We start from the raw sequence: 13,265 nt of genomic DNA on the forward strand, positions 1-13,265 counted from the left end.
ACTTATTTTGTTCAGGCAAAAAAAACCTTCTTTCTCGTCTGATTAAAATGTCTTTCCCAAAACTACATAGTGCACCTTTAAATAGAGTTTTTGTTTATTTATTTGACAAACCTTTAATCAATAGGCGTAAGTAAAAATGTGCATGGATACTTTATCACAACAACTGATTATCTCATGCTGATGTTCAACTTGTAGCTACAGTAAATTCCACCACACTCTGATTGTTGTATGTATTTAAGACAACACATTATATATGTAGAGGCTCATAGATCTTATGTCACAGAAAGGAGAGCAGCTCGGATGACTCGAGGTGTCTCAGGTGTCCACAGGATGGCTTTCAGGGTGGGGTCCTCTCCTTCCTCTGAGAAACACTGAAATACTGACCTGGAAAATGAAAGAGTCGGTTCATGTTAGACCTTCTGTACTGTACAATGACTGACCCAGTGTAGGCTGTCGGTGTTAAATGTATGTGTGTACTTAGTATAACAATGAGGATGGATGATAACTTCAGTGTGTTCATGAGCTTTTAAGTCGTAATGTGGAAAGAAAATGGACACTATTCTCTAAAACCATTCAAATATTGTTTTACCAGAGGTGTTTAGGGTTTATGCTAATAAAATGTTTTTTTTCTAACTAATCTATGTTACTCCTCTTGGACGGCAACTCACGGTTACAACTGGAGCTGCAACAATTAGTTGATTTATCAATTAGTCGATCAACAGAACATTAATCAAACTACTTGGATAATCAATTAATCCTTTTAGTCATTTTTCAAATAAAATGTCATAGATTTGCTGGATCCAGCTTCTTCAGTGTGAGGATTTGCTATGTCATTTATGACAGTAATTGAAAGTTGTTGAGTTTTGGTCTGTGATTGGAAGCAATTTGAAGACGTCACATTGGGCTCTTTGAAATCGTGTTGAGCAATATTTTTTGATATTTTATTGACTAAAGGTTTAATTAATTATAGTGAAAACAATCAGCCCTAGATACAACCTAATATCATATTACAAAATTGCAGTTGAGCAAAAATTTTATACGCAGTACGTGAATCATAGTGACCTCAAAGACCAGGCTATACACGTTTTAGCAGAGCCTGGTAATAATAACGCGATTCTACCAAGGCCTGTAATAACACAACCCTGGTGGTCGAATATTTTCTAATTTAACGACTTTTTGAATATTCACAAATCATCCTTAGTGTTTATGTGACTTTTTTAATCTATTCTAAATGAATTTTTCAAATTACTCCAACACCACATGAAGGCACTTTAAGTGCAATGAATTGCTTCACCTGCTGACGGGTGATTACCTCCACCAAGGAGGTTATGTTTTTGCCTGTGTCCATTTGTTTTGTTGTTGGTTGGTTTGCAAGCAGGATTACACTACTTTATGGATTTCCACAAAACTTGAATGGAGGATGGGTCTTGGCCCAGAATATACCCCATTGACTTTTGGTACAGCTCTGGGAAAAGGGACGGTTTCAGGAATGTTTTCCTGACTTTCTTTAACATTGTGAAATAGTGTGTTTGTTGACAGTTTTCTTAATGTCTCAGGGAATAATACATACTGTAGATCTTGATGAAAAAATTAGGCGTTTTTTAGGTGGCTGGTATCTACGAGTGAGTACAATTTGATGCAGATCCTAATAAATATCTGGATTTAGTGGATTTAACAACGTTTATTGGAGATTTGATTAGGTCGATTGAATTGAAGTGACTGTTGGCCCTTGGCGGAGGTTTGCGCTCTATGATATGTGCACCAAAATACGAGTTAACATTTTTAATTACTTGCTAGATATCTTAACGCCCTTTATAACCTTTATGTCCCTATTTAACCTTTTATAAGGTTAAATATGGACTTTAAACTATTTTACTGTAATCTTGTGTTTACAGTGTACCAGCAGATCTATAACCACAGCATGTGTGTGGTAGACCCTGACTGACTGATCCAAAAGGAAATCCCCACCAGGTCTCCTCTTACCCAAGACTGGCTCCTGCTGACCTTTGGGTCCATTCTCAGTGAAATATTAACCAAATGTAAAAACTGTTCATGTCATGAATGTCTAGAAGAGAGTTTCTGTCCTCTCATTGCTGAAAAGAGCCACTCCTGTCACACACGGTTAATGTCACACCCAGCGTCCAGCGTCTGTCATTAGAGTGGTTTTCTGAGAGAAAACACGGTCGAAGCTTCTGTCCGTCTGCGCGAGGTAGGAGAGAGGCAGGTGTGGGTGAGAGGCACTTTCACCCTGGTCTCTTTTAGCCTCTTTAGCTGTGGCCCAGGGAGAGAGAGACACAGAGAGAAACAGAGAGAAAAACTGCCCCGAGCGCATCTCCACTGACCTACATTTCATCTGTCGCTTTTTTCCACTCTTCCTTTTTTTTCATTCTCTTATTTCTCCTGTACCAACAGCTCCATAATTGTGATGTAATGACCAAAGCAAGCGTGATAAAATCCCAGACTGGTCAGGATGAAACGCTCTTGAAGATGGGCAGACAGAAGAAAGAGATAAAGAAAAGAGGAGACAGTGAAAGACAGACAGGGAGGGGGTTGTAATGAAAGCGATGGGGGGGTAGTTAGCACTTCGAAATACAATAAAGGTTTCATCCCTTTTTGTCAAAGCAATAAAATGTGTCCTTATGTGATCTGTATGCTGCCTGGACTTGAATCCATCTGAGGGCTGGGGACTCCATTAAGAAGGATTACCCCTCATTGCCAAGTATTCACTCTTCTCCCAAAGCTACAAAGATATCAGAGAAATGACTTTAAACATGACCAAATATGTACATCGTCTGTCGAGCGAGCGTGAGGGGAAAAAAGAAGAACATAGAGGTTGTGTTTGATGAGATATACTGGAGTGGAGGCTGCTCTGTCCATATGGTGGTAAGAGGGAGGAAGGGAGCAGGAGAAGCAGACCGGGCCATGCCTAAGGGCTGAACTTGGAGAAGGAGAAAGCAGCGCTCTGCGCCGAGATGGGATCTTAGGTCCTTCTGCCTTTATGTTTCGCTGTCTGTTTCTATTGGCTGCCTGATCGCCTGCTGCATCTATCTCTGTCTGTCTGTTTGTGTACCTGTCCAACTGACAGTCCTGCCTTGAAGGTCGTAAAGTGTAACGCATTGTCAGTGAATCTGTTGTGTGTCCATCATTTTCTGTTTATTTTCTTCCTTCTTTTCTCCCCTCCCATTTTAAGCCATGCTGGAGGCGTGCCTCTAGGGATGGCAGTGACGATCTGTCCACTACTTGCCATGAAATTTATACAGAAATTAATTTCCCCCAGAGGATAAATCCTAATGCCCTTTAATGAATAGCATCACCATGAGGTCAAATTGTAAGGTGTCCAATATGTTGATTTATGACAACATATCTAAAAAACAAAGGTTCACACAACAGCCCTGATTTTGTACTCACAGTACATTTTTGGAGATTACAGAAAAAAGACTCGAGATTACAGGAAATTGGTGCTCAATAGCTATGTACGAAAAAAAGACTGGTAAAAATAGAAGTAGCGATTCAATTTCTTTACTCAAGTAAAAGTAATAAAGTACAGGTTCTGAAATGTACTCAACGTATAAAAGTAAAAAGTATCCCTCTGAAGGACATTTTCACCGGCCGTGTCTGTGCAAAAACAACTGAACCTGACGTCATATTAATAAAATATCAAAGACTATTAAACTTAATGGTAGAATCAGTAGGATTTGTCTGAGCTGTTCATAAATGCACCACAAAGATAGTTGATTGTTGAGAGTCGTTCCCAGGACGTCAAATAGCCACATTTTGGGTTGGTAAAGTGTCCCGATCAGCAACAAACTGAGAAAATGAGACAATCCAGGCAGAGAGCTGCAGGGTCTCTGCAGATACGAGACACTAACACACCTTTTCTCCCCATTCCACTCTCCCTCTCTGTCTGTTTCCGTCTTGTTACGTCTTTTACATCTTTATGTCATTTCATCTTTCTACATCTGCAATGCTAGATATGCACTGGTAGGTTAAAATCAGTCTTGTGATGTTGGAAAGCCGGCAAGTAATGACTCAGCTTAAAAAAATAATTGAGTACTTAAGTAACGAGCCTGTTTTGAAAATGTAAGGAGTAGAAAGTACAGATATTTGTAGTACATTAAAGTATTTTTACTTTGTCACTTCCCACCTCTGTCAGGGACTAGTCGGGGAGCTGTGCAACGAGCTACAGCCAATGAGAGCAGAAGGAGAGACTCGATTTAATCCTTGTTTTTTCACTGCAAATCATCGCACGAACAACTTGGACCACTTGTTTCCTAAGCACATCCAATTTTGAAGAAAAAAAAATCGTCATTGTTGTGTCATGTCCTGTGTCACTGCTCGTGTGTGTTTCACTGACAGAATGTAATTTGGAGACCAGACAGACTGATCATGGATTCCTCCTGGTGAAATAATTTTGTAATGTGTGACCCCCTGATCAATCGCGTAGTGTGCAAATCACAACCCATACAAGATTCCTGATAACAAGACAGACTGCTGTCGTATGAATCCAATCACATTTTCCTTAATGTTCACACATATGCAACTGAATGCTCACGCTGTAGTGTAGCAAATGCAGGATCGTGTGAGACATCAGACCCTTAAGTCGAGCATCTGTGTAGACATTTTACCCTTTTGTTGTTGTCATCTCATTGAACTGGCCTTTTTCTATGCAAAGCCGTCACCATCACAACCACATGTCTCATGCTGTCGTTGTCGTTGTTTAGGAGAAGCATACAGGAAATATGTTGCAACAATAGTCATCGTTATGTGTACGTGTTGTTGCCAGACACGTTGTTTTTTTGCATCCTTTCATCACACTTACCCCCTGTGCAGCAGGTGATCTGATTAGAGTTTAAAGCACCTTTCATGAATGAATGCAATGCATGCAAGCAATAGAATTAGGATTAATTCATGATTAATTCTCTATCTTTGAGTTTGAGTTTAAATATAAAGCGCTGTAAACACAACGTGTGTGCAACTCAAAAACTGTGCAAAAAAGACCAAACCAGGGCTTATATGATTATTGGGAGTTGCCAAGTACACCCTCACACACACAGTATCTCTACAACAAAACAACATTATAGGGAAGCTACTCCTGTGTGTGAAAAGTACACCAGTGCAGAGATATGATTGTGTTGAAGACAAGAGAGAGAAAACAACGAGCCTGAAGAGAGCAGGATGTGATAGCCTTGTTTCTTTTAAGGCTGCTCATTCATATCAGTCAGCGCTGCCCTTGAATCGACCACTAGGAAGTTAACTTATATATAATTAGATAAGTTTCCTCTTGAAAATAAGAAATTAGGCCACAGGTCTCTGAGGAATCTCCCTCTCCAATCTGACGACATGTTCCACACTGCCTCTTATTTTCCCCTGAAACAAGCAGGTGATTTTTCACTGTGAAACTATATATGTGTGTGCATGTGTCTGTGAGTGTATTTGTGTGTCTGTGCATGTGTCTTTTTATGTCTTTTTTTATATATATACATATATATGAGCATGATCGTATACATCAAAGGCAGGCTGTTCTGCTGGTGCGAAAAATAAAGAGGTTGCTCGTTTTTTCCATCATACGCCAAATTGTTTCACGTATATTGCCTCCGTGTAATGTGACATTGACGCATTGACATGTCAAGTGAGAGCTTCAGAGGAAAAAGAAAGAAAGCCAAAGAGGGAGAGATGAGAGATGGAGAGAAGAGGACAGAGAGAGAGGGAGAGATTGAAAATACACTTGAGAAATTTGCCGAGAGATACCACAAGTGACATAGGCAATTTCTGTGGAAAAATTACTTCATCATAATTTCAATCCCAAAAAGAATTGAAAGGAAAGCCCTGAAGGAGGAAGGCCAAGTCACCTTGAGAGGCATTAGGGGAAACGCTTACCCGCTACACACACACACACATGCACACACGCTCTCTGAATATGGCTCAGTACAATTTTATGTGTTCATGAAAATCAAAAATGTTATCCTCGTAATGAGTTATTCCATTATTTGTATTCAGCCACTTTGTCTGAGCCTTTTTTGATGCTACATCTGTGTTAAGTGCTTAGAGCCTGTAACAGAGTTAAAAATATACAACCTATTAGTCTGGCTGCTACTATTACCAGCATCATCTAATCAAAGCTTTATATAGAGCCAGTGGTTCAGACAAACAGTTTCATGTCTCTACCTCACAGTGCCAATCATCAGATTTTAATTGGATTTCTCTATTATCTGTTTTTTTTTTTTTCACACAAAGCCATTAAGATATTAAATCAAGTTTTACTTTGAGTCAGTCATTTTCCCCTTCTCTCCTCTCTCCTTGTTCCCCTAATATATATATATATTTTTTTTCGGTAGGCATATCGAATATGCCTCTGTAGCCCGAGGCTCTCTCTCAAAATAATTTAGTCGTCGTTGATTTCTTTGGGAGAGCTTAATAAACGTTGACGTTGAAACGGGGAGGAAATTGCAAACTGGGACTGTGTGAGGCTTTCATGTTCAGGGCTACTTGATAGTTATGTTGATTTTCTGAAGTGGTTCGTAATGATATAAACCAACGGAGGATACTGCAACAGCTTTGCAAATCAGCGTCTTCATTTAATATTCACTGATGGTTCGGGAAAGAAGGGTCGGGAGACACTCCCTGACATAAGTCTTTATTAAAGAGGACCACTGAAAGTGTCTGATTTGAGTGTGTGTACAGTATGTGTGTGTGTGTGCATGTGTGTGTCAATTCTTAGCCTTTCAAGAATAATTGGAAATCATTTTATGAAGCATCCTGGACTGTTGTTTTGTGTAATTTGTGGTCAAAATCAGATTTAAATCTCCATTCTCCAGAAATGCTGTTTTTCTTTCTGATTCTCTTGAGGCACCGCTGGGTTGGTTTATTGTAATCCCTCTCATCAAAACAAACAGATGTATCTTTTATAACCATCTCATCACACAGTCCATCCCACCCCTAACGGTTGACCTTTGACCCTAAACCTATCTGTAGGTGTCCAGTCTGGGGGGGCTTTTCTAGAAGACCAATAACGGAGCCCTGGGGGACGCCACCCAGAGATCCTCTTACTGTCTGTCGCACAGGGGCAGCACTAAGCACTATAATCTGAAGGGAGGGGGAGTGATCATCTGTGTGTGTATGTGTGGTGGTGATGATGATGAGGCAGGGGTGGGGGTGGGTCTGTGCGGCATGTTTTTAACCCCTCCCTCGTCCACATCCCCATCCCCTCTCGTTAATCTGGAGTCTAGCATGTGGATTAGTGGACACTCTGCAGCACCACTGTTTGACAGAACACAGCGTTTCCTACAGAGCATATAAGATTACGTCTTTAAGCAGTTTACACTCACAGCTCTGTGAGAATATTGGAGTTAGCACATTGGCTAATGACATCCAATGCAATCAGAGTGCTGGCGCATGCTTTAATGCTGTGGTTTGATGTATATATGTAAATGTAATAACACACCCTGCTGTGTTTTTTAGTGTGTCTGAGAGAGATTATTCATGTTGTTCCCAACAGGTGTTATGATTTTTATTCCTTTTTTGTACTTATGCAGTGGGTGCCAGATAACGCCCCAACAACACACCCTACCCCCTGCAAACACACTCACACACAAACACATACAGCTTCATCATGTTAATACGATCATCACCTTTAGCATTGGGTGGATGATTTGACATCTCTCTTTGTTTGGGCTGAGGTAAAATGAGTCTGTTAGTCTGTTAATCCACCAGGATTAAGAAACAACAACAATCCCCCATGGAGTGTGTGTGTGAGAGAGAGAGAGTGCAGTGCAGTATGTGTGTGATTGCATGTCTGAGTTTTGATTTTGACACTTCCTGTCCTTAAAATTTTTGTCATGTTTCGAAATCTAGAGAGAAATATTACTGTGAGGGTGCAATGTGATAACATGATGGTGATGGTGATGATGATGGTGAGGATGTTGGTGATGGTGAGGATGATGGTGATGATGAGTAGGAGGAGGAGAAGAATGGATGTTGAGGGAGGGGTATAGGGTAGAAGAGTGTAGGGATTAGTTGATATTTCCCTGGCATTACGTACGCTTTGGCGAACATCTACTTAAGTCCTGCCTTATGCGCCGCTGTCTGGAACACACACACAAAAAGCCCTCTGTCCCATTCACACACACAAAGACTATTAGTACAGTCCAGCTCATCCTCTCAATACGCAGAAGAAAAGAGAGAAAAACATGTTAAGTCTTTGTCCTCGTCTGTCTGGGCCCATTCATTCTCTCATACATGGGAAGAAGAGTAATGGGGAAAAAGAAAGAAAAAATTGGAAAGACACAGATGATTATTTGTCCATTGAGGTTTATGGTTGAGATGGTAAACACTAAGTTACTACAGAGCGGCCTTAGTGAGTCTGGATGTGTACAGACCTCAACAAAAGGATGGCTGCTGTGCTAAAATAATAGGATTGTGTATTTACAATATCATATCACAGTAATATGATGCTGCTGGAGACACTAAAACTTTAAAACATTTGATCAGGAACAGCACTGAATATCAGCTCTGATGCACATTTTTGATAACTCACACTGCAGAAACGTATGTTTTTTGTCAGTATGGTTTTGATATATTAATGTTACCATTATTTACTTTTACCCTGAGTTTTCCCAATCCAATCGCCAGAATAAATGGTTGCAACTTGATTTTTAGGTTTCACTGTGCCTGAGCTCTGCTTAGGTTAAGGCACAAAGAACACTTGGTTAGGATTAGAAAAACATCATGGTTTGGCTTAAAATACCTGATTTGGTCGTCACAAATACGGCATCAATCCCATGAAAAATAGCTGTCTTTAGTCAACATTAAAAAATAGGGAATATCCCCAGGTCTCTTTAATAAAATCCCCAGTTTTGTTGCCATAAAAATGGCTGAAAAAAGCTGTGTTTTGGTCACTCCAAAATATCCCAACAGCCTGCTGTTTGACTGCCTTGTGGCTTTTAATAACACCACTGCCTTCCCCTCCACCTCTGGATGTGAAAGTCAGCTAATAAGCACATAATGTGAACGTGTAAACCAGTTTACCACAAATGTGTACCTTGAACGTGTGTGGTTTGCAGAAACATTAATCCTGGTGATTGTGCTTGTTTTCCTGTCCAAAGTGAGAGAGTAAACAAGAAAATATGTCATTTTGCAGAATTTAATTGACAAACTGAGCACATTTTGTGTCGCATGCCGTATCTAAAAGTGTCTGATTCAAAGCCTACCTGTTAATGGGTCGTGCCTGGTTCTGTAGCTTACCAAATGTTTAGTATCAGAAAACAATGGATTTATGATAATTATCATATGTTTTGGATGATAATTTTGCCCTCTGTGTGACGTACGATCAATAATGCCAAAAGGGCTGTTATGTATGCTAATTTTAACATTTTGTCACGCTTACATAAGTAGTTGGTTTTATTCTATGCTGTCTCATTGTAATTCATTTCCTGACATGATCAGGATGGCAAAATATGGATCCTACGACTCATGTGACCTCCAATCATTCTTGCTTTAGGCTCTGGTGATGAATGTGAATTGCGAACATGGTTGTCGTTTTCTCTCCCGCAGCTCGACACTCATTTGAAGCAACTTGGAGGTGGAGTTTGGACTTTCTAAGGTATGCTGTGTTCAAGTCGAGTTATTTTGAATGCACCAGTCAGCCCAGTTATTACCAAGGAGGTTATGTTTCTGGTTGGTTGGTACAGAAGTTGAGTTGTTGGTCGGTTGGTCGGTTTATTTAGGTGGCTGGTATCTTGATAGGTTGGGTTGTTGGTTGGTTGGTTGGTTTGTTGGTTGGTAGAGTAGGTTGGGTAGTTGGTTGGTTGGTTGGTTGGTTGGTTGGGTTGTTGGTTGGTTGATTGGTAGGTTGGTTGGTTGGATTGTTGGTTGTATCAAGACCGAACAGAGAGTGGACCCAAAATGCAGGACACAGGTCTCAGAGTAGACAATGTTTAATCCAAAAATGGGTTCGGTACACAGGTAATCAGTCCAAGACAGGCAAACAAATCCAAAGGGGGCCAGTCAGAGGCAGGGTCAGAGAAACAGGCAAAAAGTGAGGTAATCAAAAAACACTCGTAACTCTAGAAAATGGCTGGAACGTTAGACAAGCTAAGACGAACTGGCACAGGAGTTGGGGGAGACAGACTACTTAAGCACACAGGGGGGTGAGACAATGAGACACAGGTGAAACAAATCAGGGCGGGACAGGTAATCACACAGGAGGTAAGGACAAATGGGCAGGAAGTGACGGACCTAGAAAAGAGACAACAGGGTAACAAAATAAAACACAGGAAGCACAAGACAGAAACTGCCAAAATAAGAGGGAAACACTTAGCTGGGGAGATATGACAGGTTGGTTGGTAGGTTGGGTTGTCGGTTGGTTGGTTGGTCGGTTTATTTCGGTGGCTGGTGTCGATGAGTGAGTGCAATTTGAGATCCAAACAAAAATCCAGATCTAGCAGATTTAAACATGTTCTGTTTGATACTGCATTAGATAGGGAATATGATAAGGCTGCACCCTGTCTTGCAATTCTTAATTTTGAATAGTATGCTATTGCAAAAATTGTCAGATTGATGGACTTATGGACACACCCTTCCTCTTATTAAAGCTACATCACAGCTTGCATTGTAGACATGTCAAAAGTTACACATTTAATCCTGTTTGTTCTCGTTGTTGTGCCTCATGAAAAATACTGTCCCCAAAAATACGCTAATTTCAAGCCTTTGTTACGATAGCTTAACATTTCCCTTCTGGCAACGTTGGGATTCATGCATTTATGTTTGATGAATGCTAAACAATAGAATAGTAGGTTATACACTGTCGCTGCTCAGTGTAAAAGTTCATAAATGGTTAATTAATGACTGCCCTCCTTACTAGTGACTGAAAATTTAATCACAAATTTCAAACAAAATTTTTATTTACTCATAAATGCCAGAAATATCTCACAATAATAGAAATCATATTAAAGAGTGTTGGATGAATATACATACTGAAGCACGTTTTGATGCATATTCTCAGCGCGACTCTATGATATGAAAGTGATAATTTAATGTGTCTGTCGTCCTCCTCATGGGATTTTTTCGGTGCTCTCTCCTCTGTTTCCTTTGCTTTACATACTGTACTTAGCCATCGCTCTCTCTTTGCTTTAGTGGCTGCCACTTCCAATCTCTCCTCTCCTCCTATCCCTTCCCCCTTTTAACTCATTCTGAATTATCCATAGCCGCATCGCTCCCTCACTTTCCCTCTTCTCCCCTCTCCATCCCCCTCTTTCCTGTCTGCATGTTCGCTTGCTCTCCGTCTCCCGTCCTCGTCTCTTCCCCCTTCTCTCAATTTGCTCTCTTACTTTATGGCAGCCTTTCACTTTCTGCATCCTCTCTCCTCGTCTCCCCCCATCCCGCTCTCTATTCCGTTGCTCTTCCCCTCTCTCTCTCGGCTTCTCTATGTCTCTCACTTAGTGTAACTGTAGGATATAGGTCAGCAGGGCGGCTTGGCTGACTCGTGTCTAGACTCAGCCTCAGTCTTGGGGGCATGCAGTCACACAGCGGAGCACATTGACCAGCACAATCACCGCACCACACTGGAGCTCCATTGACTGCCTGACTGTGTCTAAGTGTGTGTCCGTGGAAAACACACGCAAACACACACGGGGAGGAAAAAAGCTGAGGGGCAAAGTTCTTATAAGGAGGCTTTGCAGCACGCTGGGCATTACCAAAAACATTAACGCCATCTGTGAAGAAAAACAGAGTGGTAGAAATGTCAGTGTAAATGTCATTAGTTGGGAGTTGATATTTACAGCAGGGCAAACATGACCACAGGGCGCTCCTTTAAATTGATCTGAAATTTTCAAGCGTGCATAAATGCAAATTCAGTGCTGATGAAAGGAGTGTTAATGTGGCATTCTATAAAGTTTCCTTTGTTGAGTTAGACGGATATTATAACCCAAAAATACAAAATGGAAATTAAATTGGATACGGCGTGTGTGTGGCTGTCTGAGCTTCTGTGTGAGTTGAATGCACTGTAACCACGGCTGTGTTGGAGTGTTTTAAAAGGGGGGTCGGCAGCTGTATGGCAGTGGGTGCTGCAGGGTGCAACATGCTGTGGGGAAGGGTAGATGGGGTGACAGTGTGTGTGTATATGTGTGTGTGTGTTGTGGGGCAATGATTCATTCAACTGAGTCTATGTTCCACCCCTCCTCCTCCTCCTGCTCTTCCTCTTGCTCAGTCTGTGGTCCAGATGTGATCCCCCCTCTTTCTCCCTGGATACTGATTCAGTCCCTCCACCCAGCCTGCCAGCCCTCTGTCTCTGCAGCCAGACCAATGAGGTGATGGGTGCAGGAGGGGAACATGCAGTGGGTGCACATTAGTAAGATGTGACATACAGAGCCTCTAATAATCACGAGCCTCTAAATATTGCAATACTAGCAATGACCTGCGTTTAGTGTACATGGTGCTCTGAGACATGAAACCACGTTACCCCAACTTTATCTATCTATCTATCTATCTATCTATCTATCTATCTATCTATCTATCTATCTATCTATCTATCTATCTAGTAGCTAGCTAGGGAGGTATCTGTCTATGCTACGTATTAGTAAGCTAGTTGGGCATGTATCTATTTATTTGTTAGCTCTGCAGGTATATTAGATAACTTTGTTAGGTATTTACTGTATCTAACTATCTATCTATTATCTAACTATATTGCAGGGTAGGTATCTATTTAATGTTAACTATCAAACTACTAGCTGGCTAGATTGCTAGCAAAGTATTCCTCCATCTGTCTTTCTCGTGGATCCAACAATTAAAATTTGGATACAGCATTGGAGATGGAGCTCTGTTCATTCTTGGAAAGCTGCCCAGTGGCGCATGAAGCCAAAAAAGCTCTGCTAACTTTTGGTTTAGTGCCCTGGTAACTCGAAAAAGAGATAAAATGATTAATCTTGCGGCTCTTCTAAATTTTATTAGACCGAATGGATCAAATTATGATAGTGAAAGGAGTGATTTCACAGGGGCTGTGAAGCTAAAAAAAAATCACAATGTTAGCTTCTGTGAAAAAGTCTTTTTGGGCCCCAGGGCATCATGTTGTAATTACACGGCTTGGCCACTATGAAAGTTGGCTTCAAGCTATCAATTAGCTTTCTACATATTAGCTAGCAAGGTAGTTTCTGTTGCACCGGTCATAATGTTTGTTTACAAAATAACTTATGAGCACAAAACCTCTATATCACGTACTAGCTTACATACAACATCATTTTCTTTCTTCATGATGCAATTTCAAAGTGTATAGC

The sequence above is a fragment of the Pagrus major genome, chromosome 5 (genome assembly GCF_040436345.1).
Source record: "Pagrus major chromosome 5, Pma_NU_1.0".
NCBI lineage: Eukaryota > Metazoa > Chordata > Actinopteri > Spariformes > Sparidae > Pagrus > Pagrus major.